This window comes from Larus michahellis, chromosome 1 (assembly GCF_964199755.1).
Source record: "Larus michahellis chromosome 1, bLarMic1.1, whole genome shotgun sequence".
NCBI lineage: Eukaryota > Metazoa > Chordata > Aves > Charadriiformes > Laridae > Larus > Larus michahellis.
This window is the reverse complement of record NC_133896.1, coordinates 97,226,778-97,241,930: the sequence shown is the minus strand read 5'-3', so window position 1 is coordinate 97,241,930 and position 15,153 is coordinate 97,226,778. Positions and strand designations below refer to the sequence as shown.

General features: G+C 40.1%; 1 protein-coding gene across 23 annotated transcripts in view; it reads right to left on the bottom strand.

Moving 5' to 3' along the window:
* The window catches only part of ZBTB20 (zinc finger and BTB domain containing 20), a 487,918-nt gene that overhangs the window by 33,794 nt on the left and 438,971 nt on the right, over positions 1–15,153 (bottom strand). For all 23 annotated transcript variants that reach the window (XM_074594530.1, XM_074594379.1, XM_074594501.1 and 20 more), the window contains one exon: positions 345–441. The gene's annotated coding sequence lies outside the window, so the exon portion shown is untranslated. The remainder of the gene's footprint in view (positions 1–344; positions 442–15,153) is intronic.

Here is a 15,153-nt window from a genome sequence, read left to right as displayed (position 1 = left end):
AGTAACAGAAATAAAAAAGAAGATAAACACTCCAAAGACAAACGAGGATGAACCAACTAGAACAGCACAAACTTAAGCAGTAAGCAGGGAAACCTGCCAAACTAAAAGATACAAGTAGATCAAACCAGCCATTGCTGAACTATGCTGTGAGGCTACAACTTAAATATTTAACAGTTTTTTATTGACATATTTTTTGCCCACATAGTTCCTTGCAAATTTCAAAAGCAAAACTTAGCTTACCCTCATCAGTAATGCTCACAGGTGCTGCAGTTTGTTTTTGTTTTTTAAAGATGTCTTTTTTTGCTGGAACAAGAAGTCTTTTATAAGAGATAAAATATACTTACAGTGGTTTCCAAATGGTATCACTCTTCAGGTAAATTACTCCAAGCCTTGGACTTAGTGCAGACGTTCATTGGGGCAGGGAACAGAGAGAGGCTGTGTCTGTACCAGAAAGAACCAAAAGGAAAGGTCAGGGGAAAATAATAATTGTTTACTGAGAGCAAGAAAACTTACTGCAACACTAACTGGCATTCTCCACTGTCAGTACAGCTGGCTGCAGCCTGGTAGGGCCAAATTCTTCCCAGTTCAATTCCTCCAGCCCTGGCTGCAAACAACAACAGAGTCAGTCCCCAGTTACCCCAGTCTGCCCATGCAACCTATTCTGGTGAAGTGAGGAGGAGAGGGAGGATTAGCCAGCAAAGCGCTATCAGTAGGATTCATTCTGAGAAGTTGCTCACTCCAATGGCATGAGCACGGAGCAGTGATGGAGAGCTAGCACAAACTTGGCACTCAAGTGCATCTCATCAGAACAACAAGGCTAGTCCTGTTCAGAGCAACAACAAACACTTCCTCGGGATTGAAAGGCAGGAAAAGGAAGGAAAAATCCCCCTTCACTTCTTTTGCTGTCTTTACATCACAAAAATGACGGCTCATATCAAAGCAGAAACCCCACTTATCTCCCATCAGCCACCAGGTCTACTGCGGTGAGACCCGTGAAATAACTTATTGTCAGCCTTTAAGGAAAGATTCAGCTCGGCAGCAGTTTTATGTCTGACATCTCCTGAGCTAAAGAGGGAGTTGGACTCAGTGGACTAATACAGAAAGGGATCCAAAGAAAAACCTCAGCTCCAGTATTTATTAGAGGGTGATTTCACCACCCAGACCTAAGTTTTTGGGAGTATTTACATTTTTGGGGGACTTGAATCCCTCTCTAGACTAACAGAACTCCTCCTTTGCTAGCTTCTTATGATCTTTGGGTGTCTCACTGTGGATGTTGGAAGTATGTCTGAAGTTAACATCCAGGGACAGAATTAAATCCTGCTCACTTCACTTATGCAAAGAACTCCTGGGACATCAGCATATTCAGTCCTACCCACAGTGAAGCCAATGGTGCTATTTCCATGAATAAATGATTTTGCCTACTCTGATCAGACAAGAAAAGCAAATATTTGCTTTATCAAAGAAATCAAGAAGGTGAAGAAAAAATGATAAGAGATGTAATTGTTATTTCACAGGTAGTTAATGTCACTGTGCAAGTTGGAATTTATGTCTGTAAATGCAACACAATAAAAAAACCCCACTGTTCGTGCAGCAGGAACACTGGAATGAGCGCCAGCAGACACAATGAAGGATTTTAGATGACACTGTAATAAGGTACTTCACAAAATATACATTCAGTTTTATGTTCAATTTATACATTTTGTAATGATGACGTTTATTGGTGACTGGGATATATGTTACATACTGATTTCAACAGGCTACACGAAACCTGGCAGCTACACTTCACAGGGGCTCAAGCAAACATTTTCTTTGATTCCAGTTTTTGTGGGTTCTCCCCTCTTGAAGTCTGCTTTGAATTGCAAATTGAGTAAATTTAAGTAAATTTAAACACACACACACACACACACACGCAAATCCTCAACTTAGCCTGAACCTCTGAGTTTCACCAGGGCTTGTGAGAGGAACCATATGCCAGCATCAGGTTAGCTCAAAAGAATTACATAAAACAGTGACACCTTTGACCAGTACCAAGGGTTGAATTTCAAAGGTGCACTAACGCCCAAGGATTCTGTAGATTTAAGTTCTTACTAACACTCAGCATGGCTTACTTTCAAGCTCTCCTTCTCACTTCAATATACGCCCCACCTGTTCTGTTAATGCTGACCTTGCTTCTTATATCCACTTTGCACACATCAGTCTGTCTTTTATCTGGCTGTTGCTCGCCTTCTTAAGGCATAAATCCTGCATGCCTTAAAGAGTGCCCAGTACTTCAGTTAACATGCATTTTTAACTTGTACTAGAAGCAGAAAAATCACAGGATGGGGTCTTTTGTCTTTACTTCGGCAGAACTCCTGCTCATTTCACTCCTAATTTCACACAAGAGAAGCCTAAGAACTGCATGTACTAATCCTGCATATTTTGTCACCTCTCTTTTTGTGTCATTATTGCTCTTCCAATCTCTGGGATCCCAATCCAAGTGGCTCTCTAATGTAGCACTGCCTAGCACTCAATCTGGCTTCACATCAAGGGTCAGGCAGACAAGTTGTTAGAGATGGGCTGTTCAAAGTCTTCTACAAAATCTGGGCACTAAAATCTCTGTGAAAGGCAATGCTTAAAATATCTTCATTTTTCTCCGTCATTTTTGCTATGGCCTGGGAAGATACCTTTTTTTCCCTCCAGTGTGATGAGCATAAAGCACTGAGATCAGCAGCAGCTGATAGGTACATTTTAAGTACATAAAATCAACAAAGCTGATGGTGTTTCCGAGTACATGGGGAGTGCAACAGAGAACGAAATACCCCTAAATTTTTCTAAAAATTTTAATCTAGCTTGGGAAAAATTAGAGGAAAAGGATTTTTGACCATGAGAAGATTGGGCAAAAAGAGAGACAAGCAGGACAACAGGGGAATGGGATGTGTGACATCGGGTTAAGTCACTCCTCCCCTCTCTACCTGGGCTCCTCTATCCAGAGAAGGAGAGCATTAACAATTCTGCTCCATGAGGTACTGTGTGCTTAATTAAGATTTTGGAGGATAAGTTTTCTGCATGAATGCATTCCAGAAATGCAGACTCTTATTACTTAAATATTTCCACTAATGATAGTAACTTGGGCATTTTATATATGCTCACTTTTATTCCACCTTGTTCTTCCCAAGCTTTATCTGGTAATTTAGAGGGTGTAAGAAACATTAGTCGTATTACTGTTTTTATTAAGGAAGGTCTGTTTTATGATAGCAGTGATGTACTACAGATTGTGATTTAAGATGTACACTTTAGGTCAATTCTATACTGGCTTCGGTGGAGTTGCAGTGGGCATGAAGTCAGGAGAAAATGTGGTACTTTACATAATAATGCTGATGATTAATGGGCTCCTGGACCATAACTCCATATTCTGAGGCACTGATCCTCCTTCTCCTCCTTCCTGAAATTTGTGTCTTGACCCTTTCATCTCTTGTTATCTACCTTTCTAGAGCTGTTCATTAATCAGCACCATTGATCTGATGTGGTCTGTCATATCATATTACTTAAAACACACGTAAGCAAGCATTGGCCTGACTGCTCTTTACACAACACACCATCACAATATTTCCTTTACAGATGACTTAAATATTACAAACAACAATTTCCTGCTGCTGCTTGGTCATGAAATTTGCTTTTTCTAGGTTGGTTCCTGCAGGATATTTCTATTTCTCCCCCTGGCTGTACTTCTTTCTGCTCAGAGACACCATCAAACACCTTCAGTATTCCCTGTTTGTTGGGGGCACTCATATGTCTGACCTGCAAAAGACAATCAGCAGAACAGCTCTTTCTCTTTGCTTGACACCTAGTATCACAGTCTTCTGTTACTTTCTCTTAGTAAGTCCTGATCAAGGGGACTCAATTTTTTTAGTTAATTGCTATTTATTTTATCCCCGCAATACTTTCCCTGATATCTTCAGAAGTCTGCTTCCTTCTGCCTTCTGTGTGATCCCTAGTAATGAAAAAATTAAAAGAGGAACTTCTTGTGAGCTTATTTCTGATTATTCTTATTTGCTGTGATGGCACAGCGCTGTCTATCATGAGGCAATGGAAAATAAGAACTTGCTAGTGCCACAGAAGTTAGTACGTCTGATCTTAATCCACATATTGTACAGTTCTCTTGAGTAAGGTGGAGTCAATTGTACATGATGCTTTCACAATCATGATATATTTTCAGACAGAGCTGTCTAGCCTAAATGCAATTCTTTTTTGGTCACTTTTTCTCTCCAGAAAGAGCATTTGGGGTGAAATTCTTAAAGTGCCAACAAGAAGGAGAAGACGAGACACAAAAGTGATTCAAGAGCCAACTTGCCACATGAAGTGGGTTATTCCAGATGCATTTTAATGTTTCTTTTTCAAAAGAAGACATGTTCTCTGACTAGGGCATTTATGTTACATGAACGTAAAGGTTAGGCTGTTGGCTACCTATAGATAGATATCCAACCGTAGTGTCTTAAACAGAAATTAAGATGGACTGGGATATAAAAAAGACCTTTCCAACAGAGGTCAGAACTTGTGCCACAGAAAACAGAAAAATTTAGCAGCACAGGACACGCTATCAGACGGCCATAGCATGAATTTTTCACAATAGTCAGGGCTTCATCTAGGAGAGGAAACTGCTCATTTCTGTACTCTACTGGGAACACTGTGTGTCCACTATCAGTAATTGGGCCTGAAATTCATAAATTAATTTGTTAATGGATTAGACATTTGCTGAAAGACTGTTTAAAGAGGCTGGACTGCTCTAGCCTGGTAAAGGCCAACTTCCCACAAGGACATCTTTGCAAAAGTACTAGAGAAAATATCTCTCCCTGAAGTCCCAGGGGTACTTACTGAAATCTGGAATAGCAATGTGGTTTGTAGTAAAGTCTACATCACGTTCCCACTTTTTGTCTCACAAATCCTCTATTACTTGTCTGTATGTATTTCTTTTTTCCTTCTTTCACTGCCTTTTATCTGATACTATAGAATTTCACTTCCCTTAAGCTGCAATTCTTTTCTTAAGTTTGAGTTGGGCACTTGGAATAGGCATTTTCTTGGTCTCACTTTCATCTGTTGATTCTTCTGATATTTATTTCTATTTGCAAGCAGTATTCTCAATGCAACAGCTAACCATACCTAAGAGCTAATGTCCAAAAAGATAACTCTTCTCCTACTGACTTTCCACTCCCCATGCCGAATGGCCCCTCCTGTCCTAGGCAGCGGTACCAGGCATGAACCCTGAACTTTTGGAAGAGTTCTCTGTCATTTGAGATATAAATTGTTGCGCTGCCTGTTTTTCATTAATGAAGATCTCATCATGCTTAGTGTCTTAGGTGTATAAAATGCACACTTGCAGAGAAACAGGTTAGATGATGACCAAGCAGAGCGTAAGTTGTTCTCTTGGCTGCACCTCACTGTGGGTAGAGCAGGATAAAGCAATGTTAGGCAATGTTAAGCATCTGTTCAGACTTTGCACACCTAATTTGAAATGTTGAAGGTAACTGGTACCTGGAAGAGACAATGTCAGTAGTTGGTAGGCTTATCAGAGCAGAAGCAGATCACCAAAAGCCCTGATGTAATATTCAGCCAGACGTTCAAATGAATACAAAAATTTATGATGCCAGACTGAACCATGACAGTGCGTCAGTCCATGAGTTATTTTTTCACAAGTGGTAAAAAGAAGAAACCATATTGTACATATAGATAGATATGTACAGATATGATAACCATATATATATATGTATGTATGTATAGTTATATATACAATTATTTAAAATTGTCTTATTCTGGCAAAACATTGCTGGGATAACAACACAGAACTCTCTACATTCCTACTATGGAGCCTTCACAATTGTATCTGAATGTTGAATGAAACCACATACTTTTCAAAGCAACTCATTCAAGTGGGGTGCAACTGAGGCAAATACATAAAATCATGATTTTATTGACCTTGGTGTCAAACATGGGGTAAATCTTCTGTGCTCAGTGGAACAGCACCTACATAAGCTTCCCAGGGAACAGACTGATTTGTGGGTAGTGCTTGTATATTGCTAGCGTTGTTGAGTTTTGAGTTCTAGTTTTCTAGAGATACTTACTATTAATAGAAGCAGTTTGAGAGTATAAACAGCCTCAGGCATTCATGTGTTGATGCTGTAGGTTACAAGGCATCAGCATTACGGTATGAAACTCAAAAGGTTGGTGGGAGGGGAACAAGGTAAGAGGTTAAGATTTTGAAGCCATCAACACTGAAGATGGCCAGCGCAATCAGAGTATTGCCTTGTTACCATGAAGGCAGCACTTGGACAACATGATACTGCCTTGCTACCTTAAGCAAGGTTCTCACAAAACCAAAAGTACAGTTGTGCCGCAATTACTAACAATGTTTCTGCAACTGAAATATGAGTTGCCATCACTGCAATCACCAGAGACGAAGAAAATGTGTAGAAATTAAATTGTTAGGGTAATATATCCGCCTAAGCTACTGCTTTGGCTAGATGAGCCAGATTAGCTCATGACAGATGAGCTTCATGAACATTTCATTGCCAAGGAACCTTGTCAAAATATTGGTGATTTCTCCGAATCTGTTCAACATCATGGAGATGTCAAATGAAATCTGAAAGGACATTATTTTTTCAGGAAGAACAAAAACAATGAAAGCATATGAAGAGAACGAGCTCAGTTTTTTCCTGCTCCCCTACACATTGCTTTGGTTTCATTGAATGCTGTCCTTGCAAATGCTTTGGCATAAACCTGGAAACCTTTAGTACCATAGATGTTGGTGAATTGAAGAAAGTGCCGAATATCCTCAAAGAACACATCTCCACGTTTCAGCAACCAGGTTTGCAAACTGATAATGTATTTTTACCTAGGTGCAGGGACTGTAAAATCTCAACACATAACACAATTTAATGAAGCTTTACACTATTGGCTCTGGTTCTGCCATACGCTCCTCCCTCCTGGTCACAGGGACAGCACTTGATTTATCAGTGTCCGGCCACCAAATTTGTAGATCTCATGCTGAAAGCTGATCTCAATCACAAGTCTGAAGTACGGTCATGAGTATGGAGGATGATACAAAATGGTAACTGGTAAAAGTCATGAAAACTCAGGTTCTTTTTGTTGCTTGTAGAAACTGTGACATACTGTTTACGTTCATTTGTGGTATAATTCCATGCAGGACAATGGAATACGACCAGCTTTAAACTTCAATGGATTTGATCCATTTGTCACAGAACTACTCCCTCAAGGAAAAATAGGAAATAAAACCTTCACTCATACATTTGGTTTTCTCACGCACCAAAAGCCAGGTTATTAAATAGATAAACAGAAAAACTGAACACCCTCCTCCCCCAAAAAAACCCTTTGCATCATCTTAATGGAATTCTTCCCTCTCACTGAGCTTTTATTATGTGACTTGTTTTATAAGGAGAGGAAGAAACTTACAGGATTTTTATCTGCCTTTACTAGGGGAAGATGTATATTAAAAATCATGTTTGCATGCATTCTGGGGGGCAAGGTCTGAGACAAGGCATCTTTTCCTCATGTTTTAAGATTCATAACACCAGTGCCCGAATGCTGAGCTAAACGATGTTACTGACAGTCAGGAAAAACACTCAGATGATTTTGAGACTTTTTTTTTTGTTTTGGATGACTGTCTCCCGTCTCTGAAGATTTCCCTTGCAAGTCAATCATTAAAGAGTCAGTAACCAACACAGTGAAAAGACTAGGTAAAAAGCACCACGAACATGTTTCCCCATACCATTCTTCCCGTGTGTTTGCTGCCTCTGGCCTCAAACTGTACAAATGAAAGCTTGTTTGATTTATGTCAAAATGTATATATAAAATATCACACAGGATCCACAGAGAAACAGAGTCACTCTGGGCTTTGGTTTCATTATCCACTGAGGAATAACTGACTACAGCCTTGGAGTACGTAGAACTGATCAAAGCATTTGCTTCCTCACAAGCAAAGAGAAACCCACTGTAGATTTCCTGTTTCATGCTTCAGTGCCAAAACACAATGAAAAAAGTTCTAGATGAGCATGTGAATTATTCTAAAACATTGTTCAATCAAATCTGATGGTTATGCACATTTGTGAAACTCATCATTTGAAATGTCAAGTCACTGACAGCAATGTGTCCTGAGGTGTGATGTATATTTGTGATAATTATTTGCTTTTTAAAGTTATGTATCATCTGCATCAAAACAGGATTCTTCTTAAGTGTGCCTGAAATGTAGAGATGTCAGTGCTGGCTGCGTTGTTCAGATCTGGGTTTTAAATACCCTGTGCCAGGAAAGCACAGAGTCAGGATACGACTACAATGCCATTTTTAAGGCATTCTGAGCTATTTTTCACTTTTCTTCTAAAACTGTATGCTGTGTGCCCGATGTAAAATGATTACTAGCATTAATAGTAGCTGAAGTGATTTCTACTCTGTACAGTATATACAGCATGATGCATTAACGAAAGTAGCATAGCAATAATTGTTGTTATTCTTACTCCAGTATTAGCAAATGACATGATTTATTGGAATTCAGTATTCAGCTCTCTTCTGTGGCTCTTAGAGGCTATTTCTCTGGTCATTTCAAAACTCTCTTGAATGAAACTGAAGGCAGTTGGCTGTTGTTGGATAAGTTCTGCTAACGTAGGAGGGCTGTCTCCTGAGTGCTAAAAAGACCATTTCCAAATCTTCAGCGTCTTCTTCCTTGACAGCAGAAGTTACTACGCAGAATGGTTTAGATGACGCTGACAAGAAATTTTACAGGAGATCTACAGTCTTTCAAGAGGACACATGGTAGGGAATGGCAGTGACTTGAGGGGACCTGATAGCAACTTCCCCACCTTTTACTTCTGGAAGGTTAAACTCTGTAAATAAGCACCTCGCTGGTGTTCGCTTTTGTATTCTTAACATAACACTTTTTCCTATCAGGAAAGAAATTCTGTGAGGAAAAAAATTCTGCAAGGAGGAGATTGGATCTTCAGCTGCAAACAATCTGGCAGCTACCTTACTCCTGCTATCTCCCAACAGAAATTGTTATAAGAAAATGGCCCAGATGAACAAAATGATGAAGGTGCTTGCAGATATTCTGATCTTTGCTACGACCAGCAAGAAGTACTGTAGGAGATGGATCAGGAGCCTTAGCTGTAGGGGAGCTCAGAGCTATTCTAGTTCAATCAGATTTCTCAATTTGCTCTAATGAAGAGTGCTGGCAGAAGTTCAAAGCTACTCCAGGTCTCGACTCTCCCTCCACATTACTATAAAAATGACTGTAGAAGTGTTAACTGCAGAGGAGCCAAAAGTTGTTTTGGTTCCAGCCTTTCCCAGCAGGAGTAACTGAGAAAATAGAGTAGGAGTGCTAGTTCTGCTCACAGCTCCCTCAGCCTCCTGCAGAACACCAGAGACGTTGCCGGGAACATGGCAAAGTGTGCCCAGTGCTGTCTCCCCTTGCAGCTCCTGCAGCCTCAGCCTCTCCCTGCAAACGCCGCCGATACAGATGCACCGGCTCAGTAACTCCAGAAGTCTTCGGAATTAGCATTAACCTCTGCTGCTGATAACCCGACGGCTGTTTGAGAGGCAGAAGGTATCAAGAGGATGGCTGTGTTCAGCCAGCATTGATTTCTTCGGCCTTTTGTCTGTGTCTGCTTTCTGTCTCATTTGGAGGTGGTTACTGTTACTACAAGTAGCATGAATCATGTCTCTGTTAAAAAACAGAGCTTCAATTGTCTTACATAACCCCTGGTAACTGCATGTCTAATAATAGCAAGCCATTTCCAGGTAGGGAATCTGTCTGAGTCCCAGACACATGCACATGCGCGCGCACACACACATTCATATTACTTTTTACACCTCACTTCTGGGAAGGAGTGAGCTTTTAACATGTGGTATGACAGTTCTGAGCTGCAGGACCCGGCAACTATTATTTTAAAATGCCATTTTTCACTTATTGCCTTGAGAAGCCAGTCCGGCACGTGCAATTTGCTCCCACAGCCCAAACAGCAAGAGGGAGTGAAATGAAAACCTGACAGCAGTGTTTTGGTTTGAGCAAGCATTGAATGGCAAAGGCCGTGGTTGGATCCTGACCTGAAAGTTTGACTCTTTCTAGACATGAGCTCTCCTTCTGTCTCTTAGAGAAGGCCCACATTTTGATAAAGTTGGTACTTCTCATAGTTCTGGCAAACCCTTATTTTTTCCACCCCTCAGTTTTCCCCTTGAAAAAGTAAAGGACAACATGCAGTTCCCTCACTACTGCAAGGCTAATAGATCATGCTGAAAATCAATAATGAGGTCTTCAAATGAAACTTCTTTGTAAACTGAAAATATTCTTCATATTGTAACCCATGAGTAGTCCACAGAAGGATGAAGTTTCTGAAGATTACTATGGTGTCACAAAAATTCTAAACTTTCATTCAGTAGGAGGTCAAGGAAGAAATTCTGACTGGTAACGTTGCCGCTGTTCTGTGAGACATTGATCTGCCTGTCCTTTTGCCAAATGAGACAAAATTTCGCTGCAGAGAAACATGCTACCAAGTCCATCAACTTCAGTATCCTGATTCTGGTTAATAACAAACACAAGACTCTTCAAAGGGAAAGAAGCATAGAATAATAGAATATCTCAAGTTGTAAGGGACCCATAAGGATGATTGAATCCAACTCCCCGCTCCTTCCACGAATACTTTAAATCATACAACTATGAGCATCATCCAGACGCTCTTTGAACTCTGACAGGCTTGGTGCCGTGACCACTACCCTGGGGAGCCTGTTCGCAAGCAGAGTGATTCTAGACTGTTTCACAAGGTCTTCCAAAGAAAACAGTTCCTTCTGACCTCTCTTACCATCAATAAGCATACCTGGGCATTTAAGCTTGGATTATATGGTATTACCAACATAAGAGCCAGGCTTCAGCCACTCCATACTTCTATATTCTGTGAGTTTAAGAGATGAATTCGAAACAGGGATTTGGAAAGTCAATTTGACTTCTGGATTTGTCCAGCTTTGGGAGTTCAGTTTAGGTTCATCTCTTCGCATTGTGGGAATGCAATAAACAACTAAAAACTTAACTGATGACATGATAAAAAATGTTCTCCTTCAGCTTTTATTTCTAAATGTATTATCTTTGTCAGCTCAGACAGTCTTTCTTGAAAGTTCTTTGGAAGCACTTAAAAACAATAAAGCTTAGTGGATCAGATGTCAGACTCTGGTTCTACGCCTACTTCTGACCAAGGCGTACCATATAACCAGGCAGTGTCTTTGGAGGAGTCTTTACTTGCCTGTTTCTCGGGATCTATGGACAATAACTAGAAATTTGATATTGTTACTATGGGATCAAGTGTCTTACGTATTATGAGTCCCTGGATCCACAAATAACCTTACAGTAAAGTCAGAACCGAACTAAACATAAATTGTGTTTTGAACTTACAAACTGACTGGTCTGGCCAACAATTGTCGACCAGCTTTCATGGATGCTCTCCCATTAAGTTACTCATATAGTCTCAAACAGATTTCTGTGGGTGCAACAGGGAAAAAATTGGACTGGTACTTTTATTTTTTATCAAATAAAAGCCTACGGTTCAGCAGCAATAAGCCTACTGTGAGAAGTCCAAAGACCCAAGCAAGTTAAAAAAAACAAATCAAACAAGAAACCTGCTGAGTTGTAAACTGTAGTTTATCAGTATCATGCAGTCATGAGCTGACTGTGTTACTGCCCCAGGGTAAGAAGTTCTTACCTTTTTCTGTAGGAAGTCAAATTAATTTGCCTTCGCTATCTAGTAATCCCCTTGTCAAGCAGTAAGAAATTCAGATATTGGCCACTCTGTGTTACAATGTACTATTTGGAAAGTTGAAAGACATAAATGAATGGAAATCATAGATCATGCATCAGTTGCTGAACTTGCAACATTCCTGCTACAAAAATCATATTAATATTTTAATTGCTGATCATAAGGCTATGCCCCAGATTTTGGCTAAACATCTGAGAACACAATGGATCTTCTGCGTTCAGGTTATTTTTATTAGGATTGAAACTCCTACAGGAAGCACTTTCACTGGTGGCCCACTAAAGGGTTAAGCAAAAGTTGGACTCAAGTTTACAAAGCCATCTGAACTGGCTTCAAGTAGACATGAAACATCTATGCATCTGGAAAATGGAGCTTGCAATTGACTGTTCTGTACCATCTGCTCTCAAGAACATTTTCTGCTTGGGAGTTGCATAAGCAATGAAAAAAAGCACACAAACAACTTCCTGTACCATGTTTTCGGTCACTTGTAATGACGCATTACAAAGCAAAGCAGCTAAATATGCACAACTGTGCCTCACTCCAGATGACAACATGTATTATATAAGAGCAATGCTTGACAGAAAGACACTTATTTTAAGATATCATGACACAAAGAGCACCCAAGGGGAAATATTCACTACACATGAGAGTTGGGGGCAAGAGCCAGGGAGAGTTCTGCCTCCATCTTTAAAGGCCAAGTGCAGTTCAGAAGACAGAAAAATCAAAAAGAGGACTTCTTTGGGTTTACAAAGTAAAATGACAGAACTTGTTGCATCTCCTTCTGTAAAGGGGAGTTTAACTTGTAATGAATGCAGGCTTTTTGTTGTTATTTAATGTCACTTTAACACATTTTAGATTCAAAATTATTCTTATCCCAAAAGCTTTTAAAAATATCATTTGTTTAGATTCGCTTTGTTTGCCTGTTGGGAAGCCGTGGCCTGATTTAATCTCGTATTGCGGCATAAATAAAACAATATCCAAAGGAATTAGAATAGTTTAACCAGAATAAAAATATCTACCTCTCCAAATGGGTCCCAAGCCTTTAAAACTGTGTACATGTTGGCCTCCTTCTCTTTCCAGTGACTGCACTAATGGAATTGAATGGAGACATATGGGGAAAGCCCAGTACCCGTGCAAATGCGGTGAACCGCTGAGGGTGAAGGGGGACTGGAGCCTAGACTGAAGGAGGGTGTGAAGCTAAAGGAAGGCAGTTTGCCTCTACTTTGGTGGATTTTTGACGCTAGAGTCGAGATGAGTTTCCCCGCTAATGAACAGACTCAGGCTATCAGTCCACAACCGTTACCACGGGATCACTCAGCAGTATAGATCTGACCCGGTTTGGGCATCAGCCCATGATCACATTACTATCAAATTAGCAAGAGTTTGTGTCGCTGTAAGAGAACAGATGATATATAATCTAGCCTGAAGTCAGAGTGGCGCAGACAGGTGGTATCTGATCTGGCATAAAGCCTGCCATATAAAGTTAATCCATTTGTTCTGAAAACATTCAAACCAGTATTTGGATTTATCCTAGATCAACACTTTGTGTTATATGGCTACCATGTTTTTGATAGGGTATTATGACCCAGATCCACTGTGACATCAAACCACAGCTTCAGAAACTGTTTGGCCCAGAGATTTTGCATGGAAACAACCAATTCTATCAATTTACAGGGTAGATCTGGGGGCGCAAACAGCTCCAGGGGAGACAAACTCCCACCCACCTGAGAAGCAGACTGTCCTTGTAAAGACTAGCCATGTAAGAATAAAGGGGTTCTCTTCCAAATCAGCATCTATTACTTCACACAGGCCAAAATAACTTGGACCACCTATTTTTCTTCTTACCTTCAAAATACGATGGCTTTGTTGTTACTACAGGGCTTTCCTAGATAATGGACCCTGTAGTCCAGAGTTTGCAGGACCAGACTATTCTCAGACCAGTCCATCTCCAAGAAAATACCTCAGCCTGTGGCAACAAAGTCTCAGGTTAATGAAAACTGTTTTAAGATTTCAGCTGAATTAAGCAGGTGCACAGTTCACACAGGTCACCTCTGCATGGGAAGGAACATCAATATGTTTTCTGTACCTACAATTCGTTAGTAACAAAACCGAGTTCATATCCTCTTTGCTACAGCATCCCTCCTCTGCCTCCCTTTGCCATCTAGCCCCCTTCCTGACTCTAATGCCTTACACCTCCAGCCATCAGAAGGGCACCGTACGAAATTTTGTTCATAATTACACTGGCAAGTCTCCTCTGGTTTTCGTGGAAGTTACATCCTCATAAACGAGAGCAGAATTTGGCCCTCTGTCTTTTCCAAAGGAAGACTAACGATCAAATAATTTTCTCACATCTCTGTTTGCACTTTCACAGTCTGGTTACATTGATTTGTGTCTCATAAGTAGACATTTCCTTTGTTGGTTACAAATCAATGTTATAGACCTAGCCTGCCTGCACATTTTTCCCTTCCCTCTTACTGTGTGAAAAACAAAGTGCAGTCTCAATTCTTCTTGCTTTATAAATGTGAACTTCCTTGATGAAGCATAAGAGAGAAAAGCAGATAAAATTCCATCTCTCCCTCAAAAAACAGGAAACGTCTGTGCTTAAATTTCTAATTACTGAGACGCTTTATGGTATGATAAACACCTTTATCATTCCAGTCCTGCCACAGCTTTGTTAACCTAGTTATAATCCTCTCCTTCAGATATCGCAAGATTTCCCATAGCAGCCCACTGTGATATCACAGACAGCTATGACTTCATGGCATGAGTAAGGAAAAAAAAGGCAAAGGTTTTAGTCTGCAACAGGACTGAGCTGCCACACAAATCTCCTGGAAAGGATGGAAAAGAAAAGGGTTTGCAACTGGTGCCTGAGAGGCAATGAGCTTTTTGACTGGAGTATGAAAATACAACAGTGAAGACAGCTGGGTATTTTACTACAAATGGATACGTGTGATAACAGAAAAGGAGTAGTAAGAAATGGAGCCATCAATCAGAATATACCAAGTGAAAGGCGGTACAGGTGTAAATGTGGAACGTCTCGGTTTGATTGGCCTTTATTAAAAGATAAAAAAAAAGTTGAAAAAAAAAAGAGTAAAAGCAGCCTCAACTCAATCTCATCAATTTTAATACTATGAAGAAGTTTAATAAGTGACAGTTCCACCAATTTGATGGAAAACTCATGGCTGACAAAATAAAAATAGAAATAGATTAGAGCAGGCATCAATAAAAATAATAATAATAAGGTTTAAAGGATGTGAGATCAAAAAGGAAAAGAAAAATTTTACAAATATGAAACAAGGCTTGCTACACCGCCGTCACCACCATCAAAGAGCATCTTCAGAAGTCAAAAGGGAATTTTATTTATTTTAAAGAACAG